This window comes from Engystomops pustulosus, chromosome 4 (assembly GCF_040894005.1).
Source record: "Engystomops pustulosus chromosome 4, aEngPut4.maternal, whole genome shotgun sequence".
NCBI classification, from domain to species: domain Eukaryota; kingdom Metazoa; phylum Chordata; class Amphibia; order Anura; family Leptodactylidae; genus Engystomops; species Engystomops pustulosus.
This window is the reverse complement of record NC_092414.1, coordinates 107912454-107928537: the sequence shown is the minus strand read 5'-3', so window position 1 is coordinate 107928537 and position 16084 is coordinate 107912454.

Here is a 16084-nt window from a genome sequence, read left to right as displayed (position 1 = left end):
AAAACATTAACTCTTAAAAGACCATGACCAATGCTTATTTAACATAGGTGGAATAGACAATATGGCACTGCAATACACAGATATGTGAAGACATATAATACAATGAAATATTAATGATATCAAAAATAAAGGTGGATGTATACAGTAGGAAAAAAAGATAACGGTAGTATTCCAAGATGTAATCAAGATGAACATTTATGTAACAGTTCACACCTCAGTAACTTGTGATGAGATCATGTCGTGCATTTAGACCCCTAGGCTGTCTGGTGTCCAGTACAAAGATCCAATAGGATTCTCTATTTAGTAGTTTTTTGTGATGGTCAACCCCCCCCCTTAACTGGTTTACTGATTTTTTTTCAATGCCTGTCCATCTGAGGTCAGTAACAACCCCTTCATGTATGTCCCTGAATGACGTTTGAGAGACGACACATTGACGGAAAAATGTTACATCTGTGATGTGCCGTCTAATGAGTCTTCACAGGACAAATCCTGCAGCCTACATAGTGAATCCAAGATTTAATACAGGTCAATCATGTAAGACGTGTTACAATTAATAACATTTTTTATGTTGAATGTGGTTTGTGTAGTATAAGACGTGAACGTATTTCTTTGGTATATTTGATCACATGATTTACATTTTCTATGGCCACATTTGTGGCAACCTGGATGGTCTAGCCTGTGGGTCTATACGGGGCTGGTATGTCACTTTTAAACAAGCTGGGGGATAAGATGGTTCCCAAGGTGGTACCTCTTCTAGGAGCACCTAATTCCTTGTTACACTACGTTATGTAAATCTTTGTCCTTAGATAATATAGGTAAATACCTTCTGATGATTTGTTTAATCTCATTGAATTGTCTACTGTACTGGCTTACAAAAGTGGCAGGTTTAGGCTTAGTATAGCATGTAGCATATGATGTATCATTTATGGGGACCAACAATGATGATCTCGGTTTACTTTGAACTTTATGATGTAATCGTTTTGGTATTATACCCTCTTTCTCTCAATCTCTTTCTTTCCACCAGACGGGCTTCTTCTACGAAGCGGGACTTATTGGAACAGTTCCTTTTAATTCTAATAAATTCCCCACAGGGGATATTTCTTGTTACATGTTTAGGGTGGCATGAGTTGGAAAATAGAATTTAGTTATATTTCAATTACATCTCCTATAATTTGAAGTTTGACGTCCAAGAAAATTGAACTAGAATCACCAAAATCATATGTAAACTTGAGATTCATGTTGTTGTCACTTATGAAGCACATGAATGTTTGGAATTCCTGCTTAGTACCTTTCCAAATCCATATGAGATCATCAATAAATCTACCAACCCATTTGATAGGATCTTCCAACCCCTGTAAACCCACTATCATGTAAATCCTATCATGTAAATATTTGCAAGTGAGGGGGAAAATTTGGCTCCCATAGAGGGCCCCCCCTCACTTGCAAATAGTACTCTCCATCAAACATAAAAAATTATTCTCCAACAGAAATTTTGTGACCATAACAATAAATTTTTTTAAGGCAGGGCTATATGTACTGTAGCAGTGTAAATGTCTTTCCAAAAAACTAATGCCCAAATGGTGGGGAAAAGAGGAATATAGTGCCACCACATCGCTGGTCGTTAAACTACAACCATCCATTATCCCAATCTTTTTAATGGTCTGCAACAAATGTTGGGTATCTCTAAGGTAGCTAGGGGTTACTTTCTCTCCCAAAAATCCAATCCCCGCCACAATAGGGGAGAGGGGAATAGCCCTTTATGGATCTTTGGGAGAGAGTGAAAAATGGGGGTAATGGGACAGTCAGGGATAAGGGTGTCCCTCAATTTCATGTTTATTGCTCCCATTTGGAGTCCCATTTCCAGTAGGCATTTTAGTGCAATGGTACAAGATTTTGTAGGGTTGAGGGGGAGTCTGCAGTAAGTCAGTTTATCATCTAAAACATTCAAATTCAACTTCATGACTCAAGTTCATGACTACCACAGACCCCCCCCCCCTTATCTGCGGACCTTACCATTAGGACCTTATTATTTTTAAGTGATTGAATAGCCATATGTTCTTGTTTTGTGAGGTTAGTTCTGTCGTAAATTTTGCCTACATTGGCTGAGGGTTGTTAGATCCCTTTCAACCAGCTCCTGGAATTTATCCAATTCACCCGTTCAGGATGACAAAGGATAGAAGCCTGGATTGCTGGCTCGGAAGGTTCTAGGGACTAAATCATCATCCTGGGCTAGTTTCTAGTTGTCCATGGCAACCAATCATGCCCATGGGCAACTAGAAATATTCTGACTTTAAGACAGCTTGATAAATCTGCCCCATTGTCTTGATATCTGATATCTACGTAAACTTCATTGTCTAATAGGATATTCTGTATATTGCTATGTTCATCTACTTGTTCATACAAAATAACCTCATCAACAGGGTTAGTTATACCAGAGAAATGTTTTTTACAGTAAGATTGCATGCAAATTTGTTAACATCTAATATGGTATTAAAGAGATTAAAATCCTGGGTTGGAGAAAAACTTAACCCATTATTTAACACAGATATTTGTTATGTTCTCTTCCAGCCCTCCTACCCCGTTTTTTTTAAACATTTGGCCCTTGTGGAACGTGTGGCTGTGGCTGTTATGTCCATGCTTTGGCATTCCCGAGGGGACATTCTCCCCTGAATAACTAGCAGATGAGCTTTCTTGCGTGTCAGAAAAACTTACTTTGGAACAAGACTTTCTTTTGGAATTATTACGGCGTTTTCTTAAAATTAACCTCAATCCTGTACTGCCGTATGATCTAACACGGTCTTTCCAATCATAAACTTTATTATTTTCACACTCCATGACATCCCTTTGGAATTTCTACTATTATATTCTCTAAATCCCCAAATTTGGTTTTAATATCTGACATAATAGTGTCCATATCCATTGTGGGTTTACTATCCAACATTGCTCTTTTCACATCTTCTATCTATGTTTCAATGTCCTTTTAGCAAATCATGTTCATATTGTACGATTAGATTCATTAACTTGTCTGAACATTCACAAAGTAAGTCATTTCACTCAGCCATGAACTTGTCACTGTAGATCAGTGGTTCTCAACCTTTCTAATGCTGTGACTCCGCAATACAGTTCCTCATGCTGTGGTGACCCCAAACTATGCAACTTGCAGTAAAATTTCGGCTCTGATGGCTTTAGGCGACCCCTGGTTTTGGTCGTTCGACCCCCGCTGGGGTCCCGACCCACAGGTTGAGAACCACTGCTGTAGATGATAGTAAGGATCTTTTTAATTCACAGTCCATGGGGGATCATTTTCATTTCAATGTACGTCTGTAAAGTCCCACCAAATACGTAGTTCCCTTTCATGGTGTTTAAACAGCTGTACTTTAAAAGCAGAGCAGTCTTTGGTCAAGGAACACATTGGTGCATCTTCATTGAAGATGGCTGCTGCTTTATTGCAGCATTCAGAAATTGTAAATCCATTTGATTGACTCAACACCAGTATGTCCATCTTAACTGTGTATACCCAGAAAGTGGATCATTAAATGCTCTTGAACGCCTCTTTAAGCTTCACACAACTCAAAGTCACAGATTAGTCAGCACAAACTTCTCCCACCTGATTGGAGACCGGTCAGTCGTGCTCGGAGTGCCCAAGGCAAAGGCATTAGCAGCAGAAAAAGTGAAAAAACTCCAGTGGAGGTACCTGGGTTTTATAAAATCCAATTCTTTATTTGTGATACAGCATAGCAAATTACATTGGGTAAAACACAGAGTTACGATCAACGCGTTTCGGCTGAGCGCCTTAGTCCCGATCTAACATGACTCTCTCTCTAAACATACTGTATTTGAATAGAACTCCCAATCAATCTCCCCTAGGACCACCTTGGGAACCATCTTATCCCCCAGCTTGTTTACAAGTGACATACCAGCCCCAGATAGAAAATGTAAATCATGTGATCAAATATACCAAGGAAATACGTTCACGTCTTATACTACACAAACCACTTCTAACATAAAAAAATTGTATTAATTTAACACTTCTTAAATGATTTCCCTAGCAGCCTGTATTAAATGTTGGGTTCAATATTTAGGCTGCAGGATTTGTCCTGTGAAGACTCATTAGACGGCACATCACAGATGTAACAATTTTTTCCGTCAATGTGTCGTGTCTCGCATGTCATTTCAGGGATATTCATGAAGGGGAATGTTACTGACCTCAGGTGGACAGGCATTGAAAAAGTCAGTAAACCAGTTGGGGGGGGGGGGGAGTGACCATCACAAAAAAACTACTAAATAGAGAATTCTATTGGATCTTTGTACTGGACACCAGACAGCCTAGGGGTCTCATCACTAGTTACTGAGGTGTGAACTGTTACATAAATGTTCATCTTGATTACATCATTGAGACCAGACCTAACATCCTCATGGTCATAATGAGGTTCTATAAGATCATTATGGGAATTAACTACGTCTCCCATTTTGTCTTCAAAGTGAGTGACCCTGTCTCCCGAAGACCAGCACTTCAGCTTTAACAGGTGCAAATATGGAGGTTATGTCAGTCTGGAAGGATTGCCTCCAGACCATCAGCATGGGATTCATTGTGCAATTAGTCTGGATGTTATCTGAGACGGGGGAGGTCAAACACTCTCTAGGTTCAACTGCAGGGGTTAAGTCAGCTGTAGCACATCTTATGTAGAGGAGAAACTGAGGTCTCTGCTTTGCCTGGTTCTGAGCATTAGGAAAGGGAGGGGACCATGTTGCAGAAATAATGGGGCAGATTTATCAAGTGTCTGAAAGTCAGAATATTTCCAGTTGCCCATGGCAACCAATCACAGCTCCCCTTTAAAATATTCATGAGCTCTGGTTAAATGAAAGCTGAGCCGTGATTGGTTGCCATGGGCAACTGGAAATATTCTGACTTTCAGACACTTGATAAATCTACCCCAATGTGTTCTCATACCTACTGATATGTGATCCAGGACACAGCAGATGCTTGTTGGAATTCCTGCAGAATTGTTCTCCCTTTTGATGTTTCAGACGAGGGGGAAGCAGGAGCCGAGCTAGATCTTCTGCTGGATTGTGGTGAGGCAATAGATTTCTCATTTCTTCTCAACTGTTGTTGAAGTGATGAGGGTCTTGCATTCTGCTGGTCAGGCCCGAGGGTGGTGAGAAATAAAAATCTGTCAGTTTGCATGGTTGGGTGTTGTTTTTCCAGAACTTGGTATTGGTATTCTGCTTTGGATAGTCTCTTTGTAGGGAGTAGAGCACTGGAGCTGGCTCTCTACACGTCCATGCAGTTAGGCAGCCAGACCACGCCTCCCCTGCTCTTGGCATTCTCTTAATGAGCTTCAAGAGATAGTCACCTGAATTGGTCTTCCAAAAGTCTTTAAGGAATTCCTAAAGATGCTTAGCACTTGTTGGCCCTTTTGCCTTCACATTGCAGTCCAGATCACCCCAAACCATCTCGATTGGGTTCAGATCTGGTGACTGTGGAGGCCAGGTCATCTGGTGTAGCACCCCATCACTCTCCTTCTTGGTCAAATAGCCATTACACAGCCTGGAGGTGTGTGGGGATCATTGTCCTGTTAAAAAATAAATCATGGCCCAACTAAACACAAACCATATGGAATAGCATGCCGCTGCAAGATGTTGTGGTAACCAATCTGGTTCAGTATACCTTCAATTTTGAATAAATCCCCAACCTTTTTGAAAGAGACGTTGTGAACAAACTTTTGGTCTGTAATATGTATGTGTGTATATATATATGTGTGCGTGTTGGTATGTGTGTGTGTGTGTGTGTATATATATATATATATATATATTACACAAATAAATTTGGTATGTGTATTCTAAAAGGGCAAATTTATTTATCAGCATTAATGAGAATGATAATGACATTTTTAAAATGAAAGGCATATTACTCTGCTCTGCAAGTATGCATGTCTGGCGCTTTTGTTACGTTGGTTCATTTGCAAGTATTTTTCAAGTCTTTCTATTCCCTACAGTATGTTGTATGAATGCAGTTATTGTCCTAACTATTCATCCACTAATAATGACGTATCTTGAGGATGTTGCTTTTAGATGCATTGTCCATTTTCAATTGTAACACTGATAACAATTCTACCATTATTGTTACTCTGCTTGTAAGCTTTACATGTTAGGTAAAGAGCATTGATGATGAAAATCATGATGATGAAAATGTTGACCACTTAAAATGTACCCTAAAGATTAAAAATAGATTTGGGATGCTGTCCCTTGTTCATATATTCTATTGAAAAGGCATTTTGTAGTGTTCGTATGAAGCATGGCTCCACATAGAGCATAGATAATTATATAATTTTGTATTTGTCAACTTATTTTAATACAACTCTGCATTCAAAATCTGTCAGGTTCACCCCCGCCCCTCTCCATAGGAACATATGGGCCACAGTGCCATACTACGGGAAAAGATAGGACATGTCCTATCTTTTCCCGGGCTACGGAGCAGTATGGTGCCGCACGTGTGCTGCACCGCACCGCTCCCGTACAGGGCCGTGAGCCCATAGAAGTGTATGGGGGACGTATATCGGCCGTATATTCCTCCCCCATACATGTGTGGGAATGTAGCCTAAGCCAGTGTTTTGCATTGCAAGTAGGATGCTAAAAAAGAACAATGTAAAGCACATATTACAGTCAAAATGGAAAAACTGGATTCCCGGGCAAGCCAATGCTGCCACCAGAAAAGAATCATAAGGTAAGTTTATTTACTTTTACAAGCATCACGACATTACCGAATGTAGTGGTGAGAGTTTGCTTTACCACGACTTACATTGTTGCAGCTCTCAAAGTAAATTGTCATAGCTGGGAACAGGATCCTCTGCTCCTCCTCCACAATAATGGGAAACAGGATAATAATAATTCCTTTATTTATATAGCACACACAAATGACACTGCTTCCATGGGGCTCACAATCTAATCAACTTACCACTATGTTTTGGAGTGTGGGAGGAAACCCACACAATCACAGAGAGAACACACGAACTCTTTTCAGATGTTGACCTGGATGGGACTCGAACCCAGGACCCCAGTGCTGCAAGGCTATTTTGCTTACCACTGAGCCACCATGCAGGATGATCTGCTTTCACTGACAGCTGACACTCCTCCTTGCTGTGATTTGTGGGTGTGTACAGACTCGCCAATCACAGTAATCATAATTGGAAATTCAAGTGCCACAGTTCTCTTTCCAAACTACTGAGGACCCCATAATCATAAAATAAGTTTTGAATGCGCTCCTAGGTTGAGACTATGGATGCCAATGGATAGGGATTCCACCCCATTAAGTTATAGAAAGGGTTCCATGCACTCCAGTTTTCTTGAAATTCAGAAAACCATTTTAATTGTGGCAGTTACAAATGTGAAATGGGACATTTAACCATAACTGTTTCTTATCAAACATTGTGAAGTAGTCACATAACGGATCAAAAGTCTGGTGTTATAAACTGCATATCTTGTCCAGATGACCAAATGTGCTTCTTTTATAATCAGAAGAGATGTCCATTATTGTACCTACTTGTCTAGACCAAGAGAAAATGATTAAAGGGGTATTTCGGGAATATGAAAGTCTGATATAAAAACCCATGATGTTATAAATAAATTAATATTCCAAAACTCAATGTCATTAGTCACAAAATGGAGCTTAAATAGTTTAATTTTATGATTCACAAAATGTTATGGGCTCTCTAAAGTAGGCACGGTTATTACCAAGATGGCCGCCACTGGAAACTACAAGTCCCTTGATCCTTTAGTTCTCAGTAACTCCTCCTCCCTATTATTTCCTGCCCCCACTGATGATGTAACAGACTGTCCTGCTCTGTTACCATAGTAATGATGTGTAAGTGCCACAATGGCACATCACCAAAACGCTGGCCATACTGCATGCACTGCAACCAACCGACTACAGCCAAACATGGTGAAGATCACATGACCTGCGCAGGCAGGTGCAGGCCATGTGATGTGGACATGTGACCAGCGGCCATCTTCTGTCCTGTGTCTTCTCCGCACGGAGGAGATTAACGGACTGATTAAAGGACCAGTAGCATTTACATTTTTCATTACAGTCTATGTCAACAACACTTTTCTCCTAAGGGGAGCAACATTTTAAATAACGAATTACATATTAGCTTATATTTTACTGACTCATTTGTAAATGAATTATGCTGATTCCTGGAATATCCCTTTAAAGTTTTTTTAGATAATAAGATAATAGGAGGAAAGTCTTCTTTAAGCAATGTACCCTAAAATGTTCTAGAGCAGTATTTTCCCAATGCAGTGCAATCCAAAAAAAAAGTTGCTTTGCCTGAAAGCATACTATGTACCAGTGCATCACCTGCCCATCCAAAATTAGATTGTGAATGTAACAATCCCTCCAGATTTACGATACTATTCCTTTTTTTTTTTTTTTACTTGGGTGTGTCAATATTTTTAAAATTGTCCTCTAACTAAAAATGACATTCTCATTATACCTCTAGCTTAAATATCTATTACTTTAAAGCCTATTGCCCATGAGCGAGGTGATGAGTGCAACTGGGATTGCTTGCTGACTGAGACTTAGGGCCGAACACTTATAAACCAGAACTGAAGTCACGGTTTATGGTCGTTGGGGGACGTAGTTTCCAGTAAGCACACAATGCTAGTTTGATACCTGTTGCACGCCTTAAACTTGTGGGCAATAGGCCCAACAAATGTGTATAATGTGCACATTTATTAAGCTGTGCCAGTATAAACATTGGGCCCCTCAAAAAAATAAAGGGAACACTTAGACAGCACAATATAACCCCAAGGAAATCAAACTTCTGTGAAATCTAACTGTCCATTTAGGAAGTAATACAGACAATCAATTTCACATGCTGTTGAGCATATAGAATAGACAATAGAAGAAGATTACTGGCAATAAGCAAGACACACTCAATAAAGTGGCTCTGCTGGTGGGGACCACAAACCTTTTCTCCGTACCTATGCTTTATGGCTGATGTGTTGGTCAGTTTTGAATATTGGCGGTGCTTTTACACTTGTGGTAGCATGAGACGGACTCTACAACCCGCACAAGTGGCTCAGGTAGTGCAGCTCATCTAGGATGTCACATCAATGCGAGCTGTGGCCAGAAGGTCTGTTGTGTCTGTCATCGTAGTGTCTAGAGGCACTACCAGAAGACAGTCCAGTACACCAGGAGACGTGAAGGAACTGTAGGTGGGCCAAGTAGGAGGAGAACAACCCAGCAGCAGGACGTCTACCTTGCCTTTGTCCAAGGAGGAGCACTACAAAATGACCTCCAGCAGGCCACAAATGTGCATTTGTCTGCACAAATGGTAAGAAAATGAGGACCTACGTCCACAGATGGGGGTTGTGCTCAAAGCCCAACACCGTGCAGGATGCATGGGATTTGCCAGAGAAAGCCACAATTGAAAAATTTGCCACTGGTGCACTGTGCTCTTCACAGATGAAAGCAGGTTCATATTGAGCACATGTGACAGACATGAAAGAGTCTGCAGACGCCTTGGAGAGCAATGTGCTGCCTGCAACATCCTTCAGCATGACCGGTTTGGCAGTGGGTCAGTAATGGTGTGGGTTGCCATTTCTTTGGAGGGCCGCACAGCCCTCGATGTGCTCACCAGAGGTTGCCTGACTGCCATTAGGTACCGAGATGAGATCCTCAGACCCCCTTTATGAAAATGTCTGTACAGAAAATGCATTTTAAACATTTCAGTTGTCCACCCTATGAATTCCTTAACCATTACAGGATTTTTTTTTAAATTTATATCAATTTGGGATACACATGACTGTTTGATAATTACTTTTATTCAAATATTTATGAATGGAAAAATGTTGAAAAAGTGGTGATTCATACATTTGGGCACTATTTTCCATTACTGTGTTCACGGACGGGTGTTATCTTTTTTATATTGTGATAGAAAGGGCATTTTGGGAATTGGCGATACCTAACATGTTTATAGTAGGGTAGTTTAATCCTGCAGGGTCTGATTGCTCATACTGCTAATTTTACTGCTGGTCTCTAATAGCCTGGCATCGATCACTATTCATGGCAGGCCTACATGAGAATGTAGGCTACCATTGCAACCGATCGGCGCCCTCTGATGAGGTCATGGTGGAAGGCGGGATCGGCCATCTAAGACGGTGTTGCCCAGCAGCAGTTCTGTTAGATGCCGCAGTTTTTTTTTTTTTTTTTTAAATCCTCTTTATTTGATTTTTTACTATTTTTAGAAAACCTTACACACCCCCTTTAGGGGTATAATTTTCATTCTTTACATATAAGCATATCTTACAAACCTTCTTTTATTAACATTGTTAGTTTATCATTACATCATTCCCCCCCCCCCCCTCCCTGCGGCAGTTACAGGCAAGTGTCAGCTGTGTTAAGCAGCCAACACCCGCTGTGTATGGAGAGCTGGTGTGCAAAGGTGTTAAAGGGAACCTATCCAGGAACATGTAGCCAACCAAAACAAAAGCCTTACCTGATTTACTGTAGAGAGTTACTCTGCATGATTGTATTGAAATGAGTGAATAATTTCTGTGAATTATAATTTGAAACCCTCCCTCTCTGCATTGTCAGCCGGTTGTTCCTGAGCTGTCCTGAGTCACACTACAGATTGGGAGGGCATTTCACAGGAGCCGCTGACTCATTTGAATCTCATCATGCTGAGCAACTCTGTGTTGTAATATGGAGGAATATGTATATATATAAGAGATGCCAAAAAGATGTATGTGTATGTACGTGGTTATTGTGGCAAATATTCATTGTATACTGGCATCTCTATATTAGTGGCCACACCAGGTCTGGTGCTTCCATGGATAATATTAGAAAAAAACAATTGTACCCCTTAACATGAGGGGAGAGGAAGACAGCATTCAATGAATGAAACTATACCAGTAAAAAAAATATAACTCTTTATTGTTGCAAGATATAATAAAATATAATAGTAAAAACATTTGTTAACACCCCGAATTAGGTGCTTTGGAGATATGCGGTACAATGATGGTGACACAGAAAGAGAGGCCGTCAACCCGGACAGACTTGGAGGAAATACAAAAATACAAGTAATAAATGTTTACAAACACTGATGGCAAGGAAAAGCAGGTGAAGTATAATGAAGTACTTTGTCCTATACTGAACCATATGTGGAAAACCAATGAACTACTTATAGAACCTTACCGGTGAGGATAGTGCAGAGCTACACTGCCCGTGATGACGGCAGCCCCGACGCGCGTTTTGGCTTAGAATGAGCCTTTGTCTGGGGGTGGCGTCATCCTGGTCAGAGGTGGGATTTGACGAACCATCGGGCCAATTAAATCGCGCTACTGGAGACATGTGGTAGTGGGCGCAGGACTGAACGATAGTGTAGTACAGTGATGGGCAACCTTTTGAGCTTGGTGTGTCAAAATTCGCCAAAAAAAAACGACCATAACTCGGGTGGTGTGTCACCTTGACAAAAAAACATAATTTTGTGATATTTATAGTTTAAATAACAAATATGTATAATTATTTAACTTCTAGGGTACTTTAACCGTAGGTTGTCTGATTGATCCTACCATGTACTGCCATACTACAGTATGGCAGTATATGGGGTTTCCCAATCATCTAATACCATGTGCAAATCGCACATAATAATAGATCGGTTACAATCAGACACATGTGGAATTGCTTAGTAACCTGCAAACTTTCAGTCATGAAAGTTCACAGGTCATAGCTGATTATTTATTTCAGGGCTTGTACGTCACTGACACACAAGCTCAGATGACTGTTTTCTATCATACAGTGCACTGACCTTACTCACTGTATGATGGGAGTGGACCTCCTCCCTGGCCCCTGCTGTGGAGATGGTCAGTGTAGAGGTGGCAGCTGCTGGGGCATCACACAAGGCAGAAGCGATGTGGCCTCTGTCTGTGCTGCCATCCTCCCCCCACCACAACTATCAGGAGCTGCAGAGGAGTCTCATGGGTGTATGGCCAGGTCACCTCTCCTGCTGTGTCCCATGCTGATACCTGTGCTGCCTGGAGACACTAGGCACAGCTCACACATGGGGAGGGGCCGGCCCGTGGGAGGAGGGGGGAGTGCTGGAAGCTCAGTGCAATCTCTCAGCCTCCCGGCTACTGCACCTGGTCATGTAGGATGAAACTTAACTCTCAGGCAGCCGCGTGTCAGTGAAAATGGCTACGCGTGTCATAGGTTAGCCATCACTGGTGTAGTATTTCATGTGGTGACCGGTCACGTGATCTGAGATCACGTGAGCCTGGTATCACGATACTTCACTGTGACTTGACAGAACGCGCACATAGTGAAATGTACAAGCGGCGAGAGGCAAAATGATGTGTAGACGAACAACAGGGTAAGTATAAAGAGACTCAATTCAAGTACAGGATGCTGTACAAGTATATATATAAAAAAAAAAATTTCATTGGGCAGATGGTTCTTCATATCCCACCTCTGATCGGGATGACGGCACCCCCAGACGAAGGCTCATTCCGAGCCAAAACGCGTGTCAGGGCTGCCATCATCACGGGCAGTGGAGCTCTTTACTATCCTCACCTGTAAGGTTCTACAAGTAGTTCATTGGTTGGCCACATATGGTTCAGTATAGGACCAAGTTGTTTTCTCTCCTATACTATATACATGCCAAATTACTTCATTATACTTCACTTGCTTTTCCTTGCCATAAGTGTTTGTAAACATTTATTACTTGTATTTCCTCCAGGTCTGTCCGGTTTGACGGCCTCTCTTTCTGTGTCATTGTACCGCATACCTCCAAAGCACCTCATTTGGGGTGTTAACAAATGTTTTTACTATTATATTTTATTATATCTTGCAACAATAAAGAGTTATATTTTATTTTACTGGTATAGTTTCATTCATTGAAATTTGTCTTCCTCTCCCCTCATGTTAAGGGGTGCCATTGTTTTTTTCTTACTGCTGGTGTATTTAGGTAAAGCCTCAATGTTCCTTTAAATAGCATGTTCTTATGGAGACGGCTGCGAAGAAAACAATCTAACCATAAAGACTATTCTTTTTTACATTTCACATGACTTTGACTTTTTTCATGTCTCATAAGCCTTCCCACATGCACTCTAAATGACTGCTTGCATTAAGCAAAACATATTTGATTTTTTCCGTTGTACCCACTGCTTTCTTTATTGCTGTAGGTGAATATCTATTCTTTCTGTGAAACATCCACGTACTCTGGCTTCTTCTCTGTCCACTTCAATCAGCTCAGAACTGCTAGTTAAGCTCAGCTGTCGCTTGTGTCTAATGCCTGAAGACATTGCAGGGTAAAAAAAAACACTACCGGGGAATCATTGAAGCTTTTCATTTGCTTTTTTTTTATTTTGTTTTACACTTTTATTACTTTTTAATTCATTTTGTATTATTATAAGAGACAAAATTATTTATTGTAGGTACCTTTAGGTATTGTTTTCTTCAGATGTACTCATTCCTCTGGTGTGTACCACAAACGTTGCCAAATGGCTATACACATCCTATTTACACATCTGCCCTGCACAGAAAGACCATTTATAAACTGCATGACAGTGACTAACTTCAAATGGCTAAATCTCCTGGACCCTGGCACTTAGATACACAATTCTTTAATATGATATATTGGGGCAAATTTACTTACCCAGTCCTACAGAGTTCACAAAAATGCATTGTCCGACGATCATGCACTGTGCCACGATTCACTAAGATCGTGCACCCGATATCCTGCATGTGTCGGTTCCCCACTCAGGATCGCCGGAGTTCACCTTCTTATTCCCAGAGTATGTAAGTGCTTGATCCTGTGACGCAATTTGAAAGTTAAATGCGTGCTTAGTCCGAATCAGTCGGATCTTCCGACGGCCTGCCCCCCCATTTCTGTCACACGAAAGCCAGCGCAGCCCCGCCACAACCCGGTCAATGATCCTCAGTCACAAAGGTATAAAAGTGTGCATTTTACACAGTGGTCCAGCGATCTTTTGTAGGAAATAGTATGATCCCCACACCCAGACATTGGGGGACATTCATCAGGGGACATTTGCCAGTTTTAATAATAATCACAATTGCATGCAAACTGCCAGTAATTGTAATTCTTTTCCCCTTCACACCACCTCCACACCAAGAGATCATGAAGGATATATGGCCAGCGCCGGAAACGGCCATTGCGGGGCTTTCCTGCCCTTAACCTGCTTGCTTGCTGAAGCCTGAGTACATTAAACTTTTAGAGGTCCATGATGTGCTTTAGGCTGCAAAAAAGACTTCAAAATGGAACAGTAAAGGGCAAAAAAAATTCTTGTCATTTACTTTTTACTAACCATAGTACAATTGAAAAAGACCTGTTTATCAAGCGACGAGGCTGAGGGGGATATATCTGAGGAAACAGAAATACTTTATATAAAGTTATCAATGTTCCGGTCAGAAGCCCTTGAAATTCCTGCTGTGACCAACTCCATGGGAACCTGTCAGGCAAATCTAGCCCCCCAAAACTGAAAGTTGTTCTTTATTGTCTGTAGGGAGTTGCGCTTCATAGTAATGATGATAATTAAATGAGGCAGGGGCGGACTGGGAATTTAAAGTGGACCGGGAAAAAAATGCAAAAGTGGCCCCATTCTGTGGGCGGGGTCAAAACAAGTGACCATATAATGTGGGTGGAGTTACTAAACTTCACACAAAAAAAGAAAAAAGACAGCAACCAATCTATTTAGCAAAAGCTGTTTGTTTGATGCACACAGCCCAGGGTCCTAGTGTGCAGGATCCATAGCATGCTTGACAAAGATTCATTGTGAATCGAAACGTTGCACTTTTTTCTATGGACTTCAAAAAGGTGAGGAGACGCGGCACATCCTTTTTAAAATGTTGAAATTTTATTGAAGATTCTTTAAAACATCACGGGTGGTAGTGAAATCGCCTACGCGTTTCGAGCACGTCCGTGCTCTTAGTCATGGCATACACTTCAATACACAGGTAAAGTATTTAAAACCATAAACCACCAATCACCGTGGAGGGGGTGTGTGCACATACGTAACGTGTGACGTCACCGGAGGTGTGAACTTCCTGCGGTGGTGCCGCATGTGTGTGGATCTCCTAGATGTCAGCATGACAAAGTAGGGAGAAAAAAACACCCACGTGACGAATTACCTCACCGGAGGTGTGGACTTCCTGCGGCGGTGCCATACGTATGTGATTAACCTAAATATCCAAAAAATGACAGTATAACAACATTTGCAAAATAGACACGTTAGTCTAAAACCTTGAGAGATAATAGTTATTGGTGTAGAAAACAAAAGAAGGAATGACATGCAAAAAATAATGATGTCACAAAATGTTGTGTTGTAATTAGAGATGAGCGAACATGCTCGTCCGAGCTTGATGCTCGGTCGAGCATTAGGGTACTCGAAACTGCTCGTTGCTCGGACGAATACTTCGCCCGCTCGAGAAAATGGCAGCTCCCGCCGTTTTGCTTTTTGGCGGCCAGAAACAGAGCCAATCACAAGCCAGGAGACTCTGCACTCCACCCAGCATGACGTGGTACCCTTACACGTCGATAGCAGTGGTTGGCTGGCCAGATCAGGTGACCCTGGGATAGACTAGCCGCTGCCCGCGCTGCTCGGATCATTCTGTGTCTGGATGCCGCTAGGGAGAGAGCTGCTGCTGGTCAGGGAAAGCGTTAGGGTGTTCTATTAGCTTACTGTTAGGCAGGAGTGATTCTCAAAGAACCCAACAGCCCTTCTTAGGGCTACAATAATGTTCTACTTTTTTTATTTTAATTTGCATCTAGTACCATTTTGTGAGGAATTAGCAGGGGGACTTGCTACCGTTGTGTTTAGCTCTTAGTGGCACACATATCCATAGCAAAGACCGAAGTGGGAAAATTTAGTAGGGGTTGGATTTCAATTAGGCACTAACTCAGTGTCATCTCATCTGGCATAGTAGTGTGCTTTGATACTTGGCTAGAAAATAGCCATAGGAGAATACAAAGAGCTTACTTACGCCTACAGTAGCGTTCTATATATTTGATTTCTGGTTGATCTGCTGGTGGCTGTACTTTCTGCAGTGCATGTACTAGCCAATTCT